Raw genomic sequence first — 17,241 nt, forward strand, 5'->3', positions numbered from 1 at the left:
AAACCATGCACAGGAGGTCACTGGAAAGTGACTCGGAACTGTCCTGGGTTAGCCCACCACCTTGTCACAAGCCTCAACCAAAGCCCAGGGCTGGCAGTGTCCAGAGCTTCCAAGACTGCATAAGGATGAGCAGACCTGGACTGACTGCAGCAGGCCCCACCCTGGCTGCTGAACCTCCTCTGTACCTGGGTGGATGGAATATTGTGCTGCTCCAAACCAGGGAGGCTGGGAACTGTAACTTGTTGAAAGGTCTTCAGAAAGCACCTGCTCTAGCTAGCAGTGTGAGCCCTTCCCACGGAGCGTCACCCACCGGCAAGACAGCACCTTCACCCGGCTTCAAGGACATGCCTACTCTTGGAAAACTCTACATGCCAGCCTAGTGTCCTCTCCAAGTCGAAACACCTAAGGTTAAAGAAGAAGAGTCTTCTTTCTGTTGGAGACTGAACTTGGTTTACAAGGACTCGGGGTTGTTTAATGAGCTCTTTTATATACACACGTTTTTACCAAGCTGGGTGTGTCTCGGCAAACCACTGAGCACAACTCCAAGGACCTAGACACCTTCCAACACAGCATCAGACAGCACCTGCAAACACTCTCCAGACCCAGCCACCCAACACTGGTTAGTTACCAACGGCCAGCAATCTTCTTGTCAAGAGATATCAACAGGGGGAGGAGAGCTGGTTCTGTGGATAAGAATACGGGCTGTTCTTCTAGAGAACCCAGGAACAGTTCCCACCAGGCACAAGGTGGCTTACAACCACCCATAAACTTCAATCCCTGGGGGCCTAACCCCTCCTCTGGCCTCTGAGAGCACCAGGCTAGCATATGATGCAGATTCACCGGCAGGCAAAGCACTCAGACAGAGTCAGTACGTTTTTAAGAAGAGATCTGCATCTTCACTCTCGCTGCAGCCCCAGCTGTGGTAGATAATCGACATAAAAGACAGTGGACTAAATGTATGCATAGTATGCATTCTGCGTACATGCAGCCTGGGCTGAGCTAAGTGAAATAAGCCCACCATAGAAGTAGAAATGCTATCTGATCTCACCTACACACAGAAACAGAAACAATGGGACCCAGGACACACAGTGAACAGTGCTTCCAGAAGCCAAGGATGGAGAGAAAGGAAGACGATGGGCTCAGAGGACCAACCCCTAGGAACGCCTGCGGCTTGGGTTTTGGAGAACTGTACAACACGATGGATATAGCTACTAAGCATATATTCAAATATATACTTCAAAATTGTCAAGAGTAAAGCTGGTTTTCTTACCATGAGGCAGGTAAGATTGTTAGGTGATGAATGTCCTCACTATTTTGATTTAACAATTCTATATTGTATCAATGACTCATAATGTCATTTGGTCCCCCATAGACACAAGTATAAGTATATTATAATTGTGCCAATATAAGAAGAAAAAAGAGAGATGCGGCTCAGAGGGGAGCACCTATATGGTACATATGAAACCTGGATTCCACTCTCAGCAACACACACACACACACACACACACACACACACACACACACACACACACACACACACACACACACTATGAGCTGCATATAGTACAAGGAAGATGTATCTTACATAAAAGATAAAAGGCTCGCATGTAAGACATACGTATTTGGCATGAAGCAGGAGAGATCACATATATAGTTTATGTGTCAAACTCCTCATACAAAGGACCTCAAGTGTATGCCTGAGGGTCAGGGAAGGGCATTCATTGCCCTTCACACAGAGACCACAGCTTGGTGATGCCCTTCCCCTCCTCAGGAGCAGAACTGCAGGGTTTCTCATGAACTTGCTCTGGCTTTGCTTTCTGGGTGAGGCAAGTTTTCCAAGTCGCCCTGTCAGGTCCAGAGTTGGAAGTCCTCCTCGTCCGGACTCCGCCAACCTTCCAGTTTCTCTGAGCTTTGAAACATTTGATTCTTTAATCAAAAATGAAGCCTTTCTCAGCTAGAATACACCTCGTACACTTGATTCCTAGAAACTCTTCCCTAAGTGACATAACAGATTTGGGGATTGAGTTTCACTTTGTATTTTGGTTAAATGACCTAGCACATAAACTGTCTACAACTGTGGGGAAGCTCCTTCACCCATCACCGAAATTCAGATCTAGCAGCGCTGGCTACCATTAAATCTGGGGACTCTGATAGCGTGCAACTCCCACTTCCAACATGGCGCCTACTGGGTGAGACCTGCTACACTTGTCTATAGGACTTAGTTGACATTATTAATAGGAATTTGTTCCTATTACAAAGATTTACTGATGCTTAAAGATAAACAGAGGTCATTGGGCATGGTAGCACGTGCCTTTGATACTAGCACTCACGCGTGAGGCACGGGCTGGGGGATCCTTGTGGATTCAGGCCACCCTGGATTCTGTTACTCAGAGAAACCCTGTCTAAAACCAAACAGCAGTCACACCTTGTGAATGACCTTTCATAAAGATCACAGGCTTTGGTGTCCCAAGCCTTAATCCAGTACTCGGGAGGCAGAGGCAGGCAGATCTCAAGGCCAGCCTGGTCTACAGAGAGAAACCCTATCTTGAAAAAGTGAAAACAAACAAAAAATAGCAGGGTTTGCCTAGGTCGGGGACCTTGGGCTTCTGGGTAAAATACCAAGCAGTGCACGGGCACGGGCAGCGATGGAGAGCAGTCTGCGTGTCGATGGGCCAGCCAGCATGTGCTCCTGACACAGTTCTTCCAGATCCCTCACCCCTGAACATACTTACAAGTCACACATTTCGGGACCTGACAAACCACCGCTCCAAACGGTGACATCTGCTACCTGTCAAGTGTGATCCTGACTAAACCAGCTCATCTCCCCTGGCCTGAGCTACTTCATCTGTAACCCGAGTTGTTAGAAAGGCAAAGAGAAGGAAACATCCACAGAGGGTCCCAGTGACAGAGTGGGTGCTGAGTAAGGATGCCAGTTACAGCAATGGCTACAGTAACTGCTAATTCCATAGCCAAAAAAAGAGAAAAAAAGCCTTCAGAGGTTTTCCACAAAATTGATTTTTAAGATGTTTGTAGGAACTAAGATATGACTAGGGGACAGCATGTGCTTAGCATTCATGGAGTCCCTGGGTTCAACCCCCCAGGAGCAAAAGAAAACAACAAAGAAAAATAAAGATGATACCAGGGTTGTGCTTCTGGGATTGCAGAGTCCAAGTGGCCTCTTGTCACGCTTGAGTTGGACTGGCAGGAGGCTCTGCGGGTGCCACCTTGACGCAGCTATCCCATTATTATGTGGAGGCTAGACTGCCAACTCCTGACTCAGAGGGCACTCACACAGAAACCACGGAGGCTACTCCAAACGCCCCGGGAGCATGTGCAGTCTTCAATAGTTAGTCAGTACAGAGTCCGTGGAGCAGAGGAGGCACTGCAGAGCTGGTGCACTCCAACGATAGACACGAACCTGTCCAAGGACATGCACACCAAGGAAATGGTAAGGAAGCATGCTGTCCTTCAGTATTCCAGTAGCTGAAAACGGGTGGCTGCGGAACAAATAAGGCTGCCTTTAATAGGCTCTTTCGGTCCGAGTCTTGTTTAAACAGAGTGGGGTGGGGATGCAGCTCAGTGGCAGAGGGCAGGTTCAGTATGTGTCACAGGCACACAAACTTGGGAAAGAAAAGAGACTAAAAATAGGGCAGAATATCGGAGTGACTCACGGGAGAGGTGGCTATAAATACAAATTACACTTTAGATAGCACGTGCAGCAACTGTAAGAGTGCAGCAGTGATGCATGAAACAATTTTCTCTGTCAAAAAGCAAAATTACCAGGGGTAGGAAGATAACAAAAATAGCCAATTTCAACAAGGATACCAATGAACAGCAGAAAACTCACTCGGAAGGGGCGGACCGTGAGCTTGTGACTAAGCATTGGCTGCATCAGGTTCCTGTGATGACAGTGGTGTCACCGCTCCTACAAACAATTATGCCATATTGCCAAAGCTACGGCTGTGACATCGTCTCACTCAAATACTGTGATGTGACCCAACTGCTTTTGAAATTTCGACTCCCAACATGATGGCATGAATTTAACCTGGTAGGAGGAGATTGTAAAATAAATAAAAATTTTGAAAAGTAAATAAAAGTAAAATCAAGGAAGCACCTAACGAGTCCAACAGTAAAACAGTAGGCGTGGTAAATACAACCCTCGAGCTATACAGTGATCGGCTCAACACTTCCAAGGCAATCCATCTCCAGCCGGGACACTGAGTTCTGAGTCCTAAGTCCAGCCTCACCCAAGCCACCCAAGGCTTACCCAGGGTGGCCCCATCCCACCCTCTGCTGTCCCCCTCCACAGCCCTCGGTCAGTAGCAAGACTGGCATGCAAATGTCAAGGACACATTCTCAGGATACCACACGCCAAGCAGGTCCCCCTTCCACCTCAGGTATTTCTGTTGTCTCTAGCTCCTCAAACATACTATGGCTGCCAGGTGGATACAGCCAGGTGAATCCAGCCAATCCATGCAGCCTTCATTCATTCATTCATTCATTCATTCATTCATTCATTCACCCACCCGCTCTGTCTATGAGTTATCAAGCACTGGGTGCCAGAGGTAGAGAAAGGCTGTGCTCATGGTTTCCTCTCCCACATGGGATGTCCTTTGGAAATCAACAACTCCCAAGGGTAAAGTTAACCCACTTTCCCACACACCCCAAACCACGCTGTTATTCCTGTAACCTGCGTCAGTGACAATGTCACCTCGTTTCCTGTAGCCTCCTGATCTGGCCAGGTCTCCCTTAGGGTGTCCTGTTCCCTTTCAACTTTAAAGACTATAAAATAAGTAAACAGTCATTATAGAAAATGGAAAAAGAGGAAGTGTCCACTGTTGCCCACATGAAGAAACCTCTCAGATGTTCTGCGGTTTCAGTAGCAGAGCTGGACAGAATTCGACAGATTTGCTGCTTCCCCTAGCGCTGCTCGTGTTACTGGTGACGATGGCACCACTCACCTGAATGGTGCTTCCATTCCACAGAGCAAAACTGCCTCCACCACACACTGGAAACATTTGCTCAAGCGTTACTGGGCCAGGAGAGATGAACTGTAAAGATTTGATTACAAAACCAGTGGTTTACACTGGAGTGGTTCTGAAAGCGTTGTTTTGATGATAGCCTTAATAAAATGCAGTCATTCCTTCAACATTCATTTAATAACTTAATAGAAAGCAGCATGTTAGCTGCTAACTTAAGACCCTATTCTTCATATGCTCTAAAATGACCTCTGCCCCCGCCCGCAACAGATGACACAGGTGGCCCACTACTGTGGTCTGGCATTTTGGTCTTTCTGCCAAAGCTCAGACACTGCTGCCTCCTGGGCTCATAAACTGAGGCCATGACTGTCACTGTAAGCAGCTGACTATTCTCGCTAAGACTAGCCTACCATTCTAGCAACAGTGAGTTCAGATGGAGCCACCAGGAAGCAGTCCTGGCTACTCCCCACCTCCCAGCAACTGGCGAGGCGAGCCACACGCCCAGCTGGGGTTTTAACAGACTTCCACCGAAACTCCACGTTCTCAGCAACACTTCAGCTCTTCCGGCTGCCGACCTATGGCCCCACATACTCTTCCCAAGGCAGCTATCTAGTTCTTACAATCTGAACTGAGTCAGTGCATACACCTGGGTGCAGAAAACATGTCCCCATTCCCATTTACAGGTTCCCACATACATGTGAAGTGACACAGCCACTTCCCTGCTGTGAGTTCAAAACAAGATCACAAAATAAATCAATATAAATGAAGCCAAGGACAAACCCTGGCTTTGACTCTTAGACTTATACATAAGCTTAAATTGTAGGATGCTTCACTCATTAAATATGCAATTCTACAGGAGGAAAACTGACAAGTTTTACATTTTTAAAATGTAATTATGTATTTTTTATTTGAGGCAGGGTCTCGTGTACCCCTAGCTGGCATGGAACTCACAGATATCCACCTGTCTCTACCTCCTATGGTTTGGGATTCAAGGTATACACAATCATGCCTAGCTAACTTGTTCTTTTTTATTTTCGTTTCTTAATATAATAAATGTATTTTTTATTCAAATGGCATATTTAATAGTTTTTAATCTCTTATGTTACTTATGTATAAAGAACCATGCAGATGGCCAATCACATCCTCAAACCCTCAGATCCAACATGTAGGAGAGCCAGCAACTTACCCCTTGGGAAGGAGGTGCAGAGTCAATTCTGAGCAAGCCGCTGGGCTCTCAACCCTCTCCAACCCTCACAGTGCTCCAAATGCGAAGGTGGATGGAAAGGTCAGTCAGTATCTAACGTTCCCTGGCTAAACTCTGGAGACTGTCAACAGTAACTCACAGCAACAGAGACACCCTTAAAAGAAAAGACCCCCGGGTATTGTCAGCTTAGCAGGTCCTCAGGGGTTCTAATAACTAACTTCCTCGCCAGGTTTCAGTAAGGCTGGAGATGGGACAATCAGTAACTAACCCATGCCGATGCCTCTGAGTCCTTGTGAATTTCAAAGTTTTCCACTCCTGCTACAAGGTGGCTTGTAGCCTTGAGATCTGCTCCAGATCAAAGGCGCCCTGGTTGTATCTGCAGCACTCTGTACATGAGCAGTGTTCAAATGCACCCCTGCTTTGTACTGAGCTCCATTTAGATCGTGGTGTGGTGTTATTAAGGAGTCTACCTGAAAGAAGTACATCTTGTAACACAGAAGATGTCACTCTCCTAAATGCTCACCTACACTGGCACAGCCACAACAAGGCCAGGCATTTTCACAGAAGTAACCAGAACTCAGTGACACCTAAAAGCTTGCTAAGCCCAAATCAGATCAGTCCGCTCGTGTCTCACGGACGCCTGTTTTTAAGTAGCTCTTCCATCTACCCTAATTTAAAAAAACCAAGTGCCATAACCCACAGCGCAGACTGAGAATGTCTACTCAGCTAAAAGGCAACCAGTTCAACAGCATGGATGACCCCTCAACATGACTGTCCTCACAACCAAGCCCACAGCACAACGAAAACAAACTGACTGGCACAAAACCTACCTGGTTTCCAGGCCGGGTCTTGCTAGAGAGAGCAACCATCCAGTGGGTAATTTAACCAAACACCAATGTTAAGAGTTGTAAGAAACAAAATGAATATAGAAACAGTCAGGCTGGATGGATAGATGGAAAGATAGAAGAATAAACTGACAGATGAGAAATGACAGCCGATGACAGGCAGACGAAAGTTCTCTGAAGCCGCATGACCTACCACCAGAAACCTCCAACCATCCCCAGGCCTCTGGGAAGGAGCGAGCTAATGAGCCAGCCCCGCGCATCCCAGAGGCTCAACCCACATTTCCTGATTTCTATGACAAAGATTGTCATTAACCCTCCAAGCTCACCAGGAATGCAGTACCAGTGTGGCCACACTTAAATAAACCTTTCATCTAGTTGGAGCAAAACAAAGACACTGTACAACTGGTATGACAAGTTGTACAACTTAGCACTATATACCTTCCTTCTCTCGGACGAGACTGCCTGACTAATTAGCATACCTAAGACACGGAAAAGGGGAACACACAGAGCTTGTGCTGGACAAGGAGAACTAATCAGTCCACCAAGTTTGAACAGAGTAAGTTATTTAACAAATATAAAGACCCAAATGTTGCAACTACTAAACTTCTGTCAAAAACAAAAACAGAAAAAAATACAAGACCACTTTCTATTTCTCTAGCTATAAAGTTCTTTACTGCATTCTTTTATAAGACAATCTTACATCTTTGGCTATAACTTGTGACAGTCTTTTTTTTCTAAAGATGTATTTATTTATTTTACATATGTGAGTACATTGTCGCTGTCTTCAGACACACCTGAAGAGGGCATCGGATCCCATTACAGATGGTTGTGAGCCACCATGTGGTTGCTGGGATTCAAACTTAGGGCCTCTACAGAGTAGTCAGTGCTGTTAACCGCTGAGTCATCTCTCCAGCCCCAATTTGTGACATTCTTGAATATAATTTTTCTAGTCTATCCAAGCCACCTTTGTATGTACTGTTTAAACTTAATTCCTTGGGGTTCTAAAAAATGGTTCATTGGTTAAGAAGAGAAGCTGCTCTTGCAGAAGACCTGGGTTTGATTTTCAGCACCTGCATAGCAGCTAGGTCACAACCACACCAACACCTTTGGATCTTTTGAATTTGTTCCCACAGATAAAGATCTTTATTGTGGTGGAAAAAAATTTCCCTTAAGTGTGCAAGGCTCCAAGTTCCATGGGATCTGCTGCTGCAGAGAGAGAGAGAGAGAGAGAGAGAGAGAGAGAGAGAGAGAGAGAGAGAGAGAGAGAGAGAGAGACAGAGAGAGAGACAGAGAGAGAGACAGAGAGAGAGACAGAGAGAGACAGAGAGACAGAGAGACAGAGAGACAGAGAGAGAGACAGAGACTGACTCTGTGGTCACCATTTAATTTTCTTAACTAAAATTCTAAAGTAGCTATTCCCAGTAGCATACCTGTAATTCCAGCGTGTGGGAGACAGAGGCCGACCACATTTACATGGTGAGCTTGTGGCCAGCCTAGGTGCTCTTGCTCTCCTATCCCCAACCCCCACCCCACAATCCAAACTAAACAGATTTCTAGAATACTGAGAGATAGTTTCTACTATGTTAATGTCAGTGATCAAACAGGAAATCAAAGCTGCCTTATAAAAATCAGAGACTGGGAGACTAGGGGTGGGGCCACGTGCAGCAGGTAATAAGAACCTGACCTTGAACCCACCCACTGACCCCCATGTAAGAAATGTGGCTGCAGACCCCTAACCTACTGGCCAGCTAACCTAGCTGAATTAATGAGCTCCAAGTTCAGTAAGAGAGTCCATCTCAAGAGACAAGGGAGAGGTGACTGAAGATGACACTCTGGCCCACATACACACACAAGATCACATATCTACCACAATGCACTCCAAAACGAAACAAAAACAAAGAAAACAAACTAGGAGGAAAGAAACCTGCAGTACTCAAAGACCTGTATATAATTTATTAATCTCTATGCATGAGTAAGAGTATACTTTGCACATTAAATATTTTTATTTTGAATTATAACTTATAATTTGCATTTCCCCTGTACACACTAAATTTCTTGCTAAAATATAAAGAACAGGGAAAATGGGGACTGGAGAGATGGCTCAGCACTGACTGCTCTTCCAGAGGTCCTGAGTTCAAATCCCAACAACCACACAGTGACTCACAACCATCTGTAATGAATCTGATGCCCTCTTCTGATGTGTCTGAAGACTTACAGTGTACTAATATATAATAAATAAATAATTTTTTTAAAAAAATTACAGGGAAAATAACCCTGGCATTAACAGTAAGTCAGGAAACCATGTAGCTCCCAGGGCCCTCTTGCACTACTGATGAGACATGTGTCACCACGGGGAAAACTGGTGACACGGTTGTCCCTGAGTGTAGAAAGGGGTAGGTTTCAGGAACCTTGTGCATGCAAAACGCCGTCTCTGTTGAGGTTCTACTACAAAGCCAACTACTGTTTGCACGCCCCCTACCCCTTCTGCATATGCAGATGCAACTCTACCTTACTCACAAAGGCCCAGTATAAGTGCTGCGTTTGCATAGTAAACGTGCATGTACTCAGTAATAGGGCACTTTTTGTTTCATATACCTTCAAAGCATCTGGAAGAACCAGAGGAAACAGAGGGGTGGCTGGGATGTCTCAATTGTCAACTAGATGAGCTTTTGAATCACCTGGACTCCTGCCTCCAGGGTTACCATGATTATGCTAATAGAGGTGGGAAAACCACCCGCCCACTGTGGGTGGCTCCATTTCTTAGGTTGGGATCTTAGATTATATAAGAAGCCGCCAGAGCTAAGCACCAGCAGGCATCTCCTGCTTCCAACTCCTGCCCCATGTCTTCCCCACCATTCCGGACTCCATCTGGGAAGTCAAGATACACACTGCCTTTATTACAGCGACAGAATAGTGACGAGTACTTGGACTATACTTACTATTTAGCCCAATATACTGTATTTCTAGGAAGAAATAATTCAGAAAGATTCACATCCTCTAACAACATATATAGAGTCATCTTCATAGTAACTTCATCCTTAACAGGCAAAACTGATGTGCCTCAAATATTCACACAAATAGTACTAGTTCAGTCCACATCAGAGAAGGAACCATAAGCCACAAGGTGGGTGGGTCTCACAGATTGATGGTCTGCAAAGAAGCTGAAACAAATCAGGGTGTCCCCCGGATTCTATTTTATGAAGTAAAATAAGCCTGATTAAAATTCATCGGAGACAGAGCAAGAAGAATGCCGGGATGGTCTTCGGGAGGGAGAGGGAGCTCTGAGCAGGCAGCACCGTGCACCTGGTGCAGACACTCATCTGCACGGCGGCACCACATCCCCCGCATCGCTGACATGCAGACTGCAGCAGGATAATGGAGCAGCCACACCTCTGCATGCATGGATGACGCTTGCGAGACAGAGCAGAGAGTAAGATGTAAACCACACGAGTGTGTGTGTGTGTGTGTGCGTGTGTGTAAGCACGAGTGCACCTGGGTTCTTACTGCACCTCACAAAGAGCTCAGAGACAGGACATTTAAGTGCCAGAAATAAAAAGCAACAGCTGACAACGATGAGCAAAAATCAGGAACAGAAACACAAGCTTTGGAAAAGTCTGATATCTCAGGCTCAGAGCAAAATGCTCAACACAGTAACAAAACCATGGCTGTGTTTCCTCATGTCACAAGAAAAAAAAAAAACTCACCTGTGTAATCTTAAAAGGCTCGAAGGCAACACACTTAGGGAAAACTCTTACGTTTGAAGTGCTTCTAAAAGCAGTTCTAACTCAGAAGAGGAAGGTTTTCTCGGTTACTTGGAAAAGACGGCTGTGTGGAATAATCGATAAAGGGCCAGCAGCTGCTGTGACAAACGCCTGTCAACGCCACTGAGACTGAGGTAGGAGTACACAAGCTCCAGGCCAGCCTGGGCTACGTGGTGAGAAAATACAGCACTTTTCCCTACCCTAAATACTCTTGATTAGTGACTGTTTGAAAGGTTCTTGGTGGAAGGAGCCCCAGCACAGAAAGGAGGTTCTAAGAGAATCGGAGTTTACAGGGTGCCACACTGTAAGCTTTTAGCTACAGAAAGCCAAGTCTGGGTTCACAATTTCAACTCTGTGCTCTCTATAAATGCTGTTTATGAATCTTCAGATATAGTTCAAACTAAAACTATTAAGATCTCTTAACAACAACAACAATAAAAAAGTCTAACTTGATTGACCCGCAATGACTCTTTAAAAGGTTAGAACCCTGGGACAACAGAGCAAACACACAGAGGACCACAACAGGACTTTCTAGTCTCTATCTTAACATCCAATTTATGTCTTAACTCATCCAAATTCAAAATTCTGGGTCATGATAGAATACAAAATCTTACAAAAACGAAGTCAGCGTCATTTGAAGACCTGGCTAGTACAACTGCAGCTCATAGATGAAGCAAGGCGGTTTCCTTCCTATACCGGTCTACAGCTCACTGGACTCACAGCTGAGAGCGGCCCAGTGACAGAGCTAGCCCTTCTGTCAGCCATCGTGACTCACACCGCTGCTGTGCTGTGACACAGCTACACTTACAGGCCCCAGCTGCACACTGTCCAGGAGAACCACGCAGACCTGACCTTGCCCCTGTGCCCCTTTACGCCCCAATGGAGCACTACCTGTGCAGTCTGGCGTTTGCTTTCAGCTCGGTCTTTCTGGGAAACCAGCTCTCCTACTGGCCCTGAGCTTTCAGGCCTTGCCTGACTTAAGCTTTACTTTTAATGCAATACTCTCATTATTCAGTGAAGTGGCAACCAAATATTGTGAACAAAATAAGAAAGTCTTGCAACAGACTCAGAGCGATTCTCAGATAGTCAAAACGCAGCTTAAATAGCAAGCCATGACTCTCGGGACACAAAACAAACTGCAAGGCCCCCCAAAGGCAATTCTCTTTTAGGAGATTATATATATATTATTCTTTTTTAATTACATGGGGGTGGGGGATGCACGTGAATGCAGGTGCCCACGAAGTCCAAAAGAGGACATCAAATTCCCTGAACTGGAGTTATAACAGGTACGTGAGAGCCACCCGCTCGGGTGCTAGTATTGAAGCTGGGTTCTCTCGGAAAGCAGTAAGGGTTCTTTCTCCACTGAGTCATCACTCCAGCCCCAATGTTTATGAAGAAGGTATGTCTCCTGGACGTCTTTAGGATTTCAGAGAGCTCATCTTAGGAAAAGCAGGGACTCAGTGAGGACCTGCAAATCAACCGCTTCCCCAAACAGAAGCAGCATTCACAGTAACAGCAATTACAGGGGCTGGGGAGAAGCTAACACGACTGGGGTGAGAACCGGACAAAGTACTCATGATTTAAATGTTTTCAACGTCTAGGAAGTTTCAAGGGTTCAAGTTTTCAGTAAGACAACTATCCTGTGTTTTCAGGGCATCTGTGCCAAGTTCCATCCACTGTGAATTCAAATGGCTACAGTAGCAAGCAGGTTTCAAACTATACTTAATAATTAAAAGAAAACCAACATTTGTCAGGACATTACAATATAAGGTGCGTGTATTCCTAAGCCTGTGTAGAATAATGGTCTGAAGGAAATTTCTTCCCAACCAACTCCTAACTCTATGAAGGTGGGCCCTCCTCTGCGGAAGTTGACAGACAGGTCTGCCAAAGCCCTGGTGACTACCTGAGGCACACACACTGTAGCTGGTGGGGAGAACACTACGCAAGTGATGAGTGCACAAGGCATGGCACTATTTAAGCATGTTTACCATATGATGTGTCTGTCTATCGAATTAATGTCTCCCCTTAGCTCAAAGTGGCTGTGCCCTTACTTGACGGCTCAGAGCCGATTTAATCCTGAAAGCTCAAACTCCAGGAGTCCACAGTTCAGCGGACCACAGGCTTTTTTCAACTGTGGAGGGGTTGTTTTGTACACCTGAGGCTTCACATAGGGAAGGTGAAAAACACACTACTTATACAACGAGGAATAGTGCTTGTGCCTTAATCATTAGCCTAAGTTGTCAGAGAAGTTGTGTGGGCTAAAGGCTTCCACCGCACTTCACAAAGAACCCAGCTGATTAGCTGGTTGGCTCAGAGCAAAGAACACCTTGTTTCCCACTCTAAACTCCATTCACCCACCCTCACCAGCAGCATCGTTCCACAAAGTGATGGCTGGACAATGCTTTACACATGCGGACAGGCCATATTCAAAGGGCTTTATATTTGCAACTTAAACCAAAACTCAACCAAGTCCAGAATAGGCTGAACTCCTCACACATCTACTGACGTGTATTGTGGGGTGCTGGCACATCGAGTCACCATATGGCGGTTTCAGTCACAGCCTCAGCAGCGCACCCTTTCCACTCTGAACTCCTGCATGGCAGCACTGAGCAGCGCTGGAAATGGGCCTTCGACTGAGCCTCTTTCAGTTATTGCTGCCCGGCTCAGCACCGAGAAGAATAAATGCTGTACTTCAGCCTTCTCCAGAAACCGCTGGGCAACTGTGGATGACAGTTACAAAAACAGCTTACATCTGTAAGCCTCTGTAGTGTGTAATCACACCAGGGGAGGCGGAGGCATGGAACCTGGGAAGGAAAGGCCTGACATCCATCTGTGGGTCTAGTAGCAACACTAGGGCATCCAATGGTCACCATCCGACCCTGCCACTTCTACCTTCTCACCACCGACCCCCATCAGTTTGCTCCAGCCCAGACGTTCCAACGTAAGGGAGGCTGTGACCGCTTGCCTGAAGGCAGAGCGACCTGGGTGGGTCCCAGCCCTGAAGGGCTCTGTACACGAAGCATACCCCACTAGTTGTTCCTCTACCCCCATGTAGCCTCCCTCTCCACATCAGCTCAGTGTTCTCACTCTCAGGTGTGCCCGGGTCTGCCCAGGAGCTTCCTATCTACACAACCCGCCCTTCCTCCGCTGCTAGCATCAAATATGGAAGTAGTCAGGATCCTGCCCATTACAGCTATGTTCACAACCCCAGTGTCCTGTCTGCTGTGCTCATAGCTTTTGGTGGCTCTTGATTACAAAGCTGGCCCATTTTTTACACCTCTTGCTTCTTAGAACAGTTTGTACCTTTACACTGACAGTCTAAGCTGATTTCCTTTTTCAGATGGATTAAAACACCAGTTCTACACTTCCTCTCTATGCAACTCAACACTTTGACTATCTTAACCTGAAATGTTAAGGTCTGGCGAAGACCAAAACCTGTATTTGAGATCCCAAGTAGAAAATTTTACACCACAAAACTCTGCTTCATTCCAAGCCTACTGGGGTGGGGTGGGGGGATCTCTGTGAGCTGAAGACCTACCTACTTGGTTAATATGACAAGTTCTAGGCCTGCCAGTGAGACCTTATCTCAAAAAAAAAAAAAAAAAAAAAAAAAACAACTCATGCACAAAAAATGATCTAAAACATTGGACAAAATCACCATCAGGCCATGTATATAAGTCACATACATATAATGCATACATGAATTCCAATATTTCAAACTCCAACCCAGTTCTCGGCCAAAGCATGATTCAGGATGAAAACCCAACAGGCATCAGTCCTAACACTCCGTGGCAGTGCTCTTGTTGAAAACTGTCCTAAAGGGTTCTGTGGAACAATTCCATCAATAGATAGTAGAGGCTATTAAATAAATGCTCTTGATGTACAGATGTGCCACAGAATGAAAGCTGACTGACAGCGCCCGTCCTGGGAACTATCAGCCATCTCTGCCTCAGGAAGCACAAGCTTCCAGTCAACTGTAACATTTGGACACTGTCCCTGTCACCACAGTCTCTGCCCCATATCTTCTCTGAGCATCCATCATGAGCTCTTCCTCAACAGATATGAAAACATTCCCATGGGTACCACAATGAACCTAGGAAGCACAACCCAGCTAGCTGCTCTCCCCCACTGCTGCCAGCCCCTGGTGACCAGCATTCTATCTCTGCCTCCACAGAGCTGACTGGGCACCCTCTTTCAGATGTTCTATTTTGTGTGTATAAGTATGTGGTAGACATTTGCTTACTTCACAGCTGAGATAATGGGACAATAGAGGGGGGCACAGACAAAGCGCTGCACCCACCCTCTAGAGTACATCCCCAGTGACCACAGGTTTTCTTGAAGCACCCAGTCCTCCCAGCACCTCACAACAGCACTAAAGGGAAGAACAAGCTATGAGCGCCTGGGCCTCTGGAGACACTGTCCATCCATGCTTGGGCAGTCTCTGCTGAGCTCTCACCAAAGGCCGAGTTCCTTACCCTGCACACAGGACAGCCTCTAGTGCAGGATGAGGACTGTCAGGGTCTTCGTAGAAACCAATCAGGGTCAACACTGGAAGCTGTCACACTCACACTGGTGACTCACAGCCAGAACACCACCACTATAGAGTCACTGGCAATGTGGGCCTCTCAGCCCAGTTCTGGTCAGTGAAACCTTGAGAAGAAGGGGTCAGAGTCAGGAAAGAAATGTGAAATCCACTTGCCCAGAGTAATCTTTCTACATAGGCAGCAAAGTGGTCAGGACTCCAACTGTAAGAAACTGACGAGGAGACTTGAAGTCAGGCCCTCCAATCGTCGGTTAGGTTCCTGGCATCTATGTGCCAAAGAAAGGGGCCGCACTCAAGTCCCAATACTGCTGCTAGACTCTTGGCCAAGGAGCAGTAGCAACAACAGTGACACTGCTTGTGGTGACCACTGTGCAGTTTTTATGAAAGTTTTGTGAAAGAAGTAATAGGCACTGGTCATGGTGCAGAGGCAGGCAGACCTCTGAGCTTGAGGTCAGCTAGGGGTCCACACTGAGTTCCAGATGTCCAGGGCTACATAGAGAAAAACTTCAAAAAACAAACAAACAAACAAACAAACAAACAAGAGGCAGGGAGGGAGATAGGAGGGAAGAAGTGAGGGAAGGGTAGCTTAAGGATGGGCAAAATATCAATGCATTTAATGATACTTGGTGCCTCAAACAAATAAGGGATTGTTTTGCCTTGTTTCTGGAGCTGCAGTTAGGAAACATGGCCTCTGTAAGCTAGGCAGATCTCTAACCTGAGCTACACTCCAGACTCAGACAATTCTTACCTGCCATATTCCTTGATATACACTCTTATAACGCAAACTTTATCTATGAGTAGTCAGTAAAATTCTTGCAGTGGTGAGTGACCTCCCCAACAATGACCTTGACTGCTTTGAGAATTACTAATGGCCATTGTGGTACAAATAAAACAGATACAATCCCAAAAGACTTCTACTAAATACATACATACTTGCTGGCCTCGAGTTACAGTTTTAATTAGTAACCATCTGTTCGATGGCATGCAAAGGATAATCTATCTGACTTTGCCCAGGAGATGCAGCTACAAGAGGTGAGCGGTGGACCTTAGCCCTACGCACCCAGTGCTGGAACTCCTCGATCAAGAATGTGTTGTCCATAGATGGATTTTGTACTCACTCACACGAGACTTTTACACAACATGCTTTAACTTCACTTTCTCCCATGACAAGAGAATCTGAATGTGAAGGACTTTAAAAGAAACTCTTAGGACTCTTCTTTTAAGAGAAACTGGACTGTTTTAAAATGCTGCCAGAGTCTTAAGCACTTGTTATCACTATTACAAACCATCGCCTCACTGCATGTGAGATCACGAACGCACCAGCCACTCTAGGGCGTCTGTGCTTCCACGTTTAACTGAGTTTCTTAGATCTTTAAAAACTCACAGCACTGGGCTGCAGGGCTGTTGCTATTACTGGTGGTGGTGGTGGTGGTGGTGGTGATGGGGGTGGTGGTGGTGGTGGTGGTGGTGGTGGTGGTGGTGGTGGTGGTGGTGGTGGTGGTGATGGTGGTGGTGGTGGTGGTGGTGGTGGTGGTGGTGGTGGTGGTGGTGATGGTAGAGGTGGTGGTGGTGCGGGTCGGGTGGTGGGGTGATGATGTGGTGGTGGGGTGGGGGTGGTGGTGGGTGGTGGTGGTGGGTGGTGGTGGTGGTGGTGGTGGTGGTGGTGGTGGTGGTGGTGGTGGTGGTGGTGGTGGTGGTGGTGGTGGTTTGTTTGTGGTGGTGGTGGTGGTGGCGTTAACTTCACCACATTCAGGCAGCCAACTTCAGGATCCTCAAGACTAACTGAACAGCAAAACACACCAAGATTGCCTTTGAGGCCCAGACACAGCAAACTTTTAATAACTGACTTTAATGGATAATTTTTTTTTAGCTTTTATACAATTTGAAATAACTGAATGAATTATTTTCC

This window comes from Rattus rattus, chromosome 1, assembly GCF_011064425.1.
Source record: "Rattus rattus isolate New Zealand chromosome 1, Rrattus_CSIRO_v1, whole genome shotgun sequence".
NCBI lineage: Eukaryota > Metazoa > Chordata > Mammalia > Rodentia > Muridae > Rattus > Rattus rattus.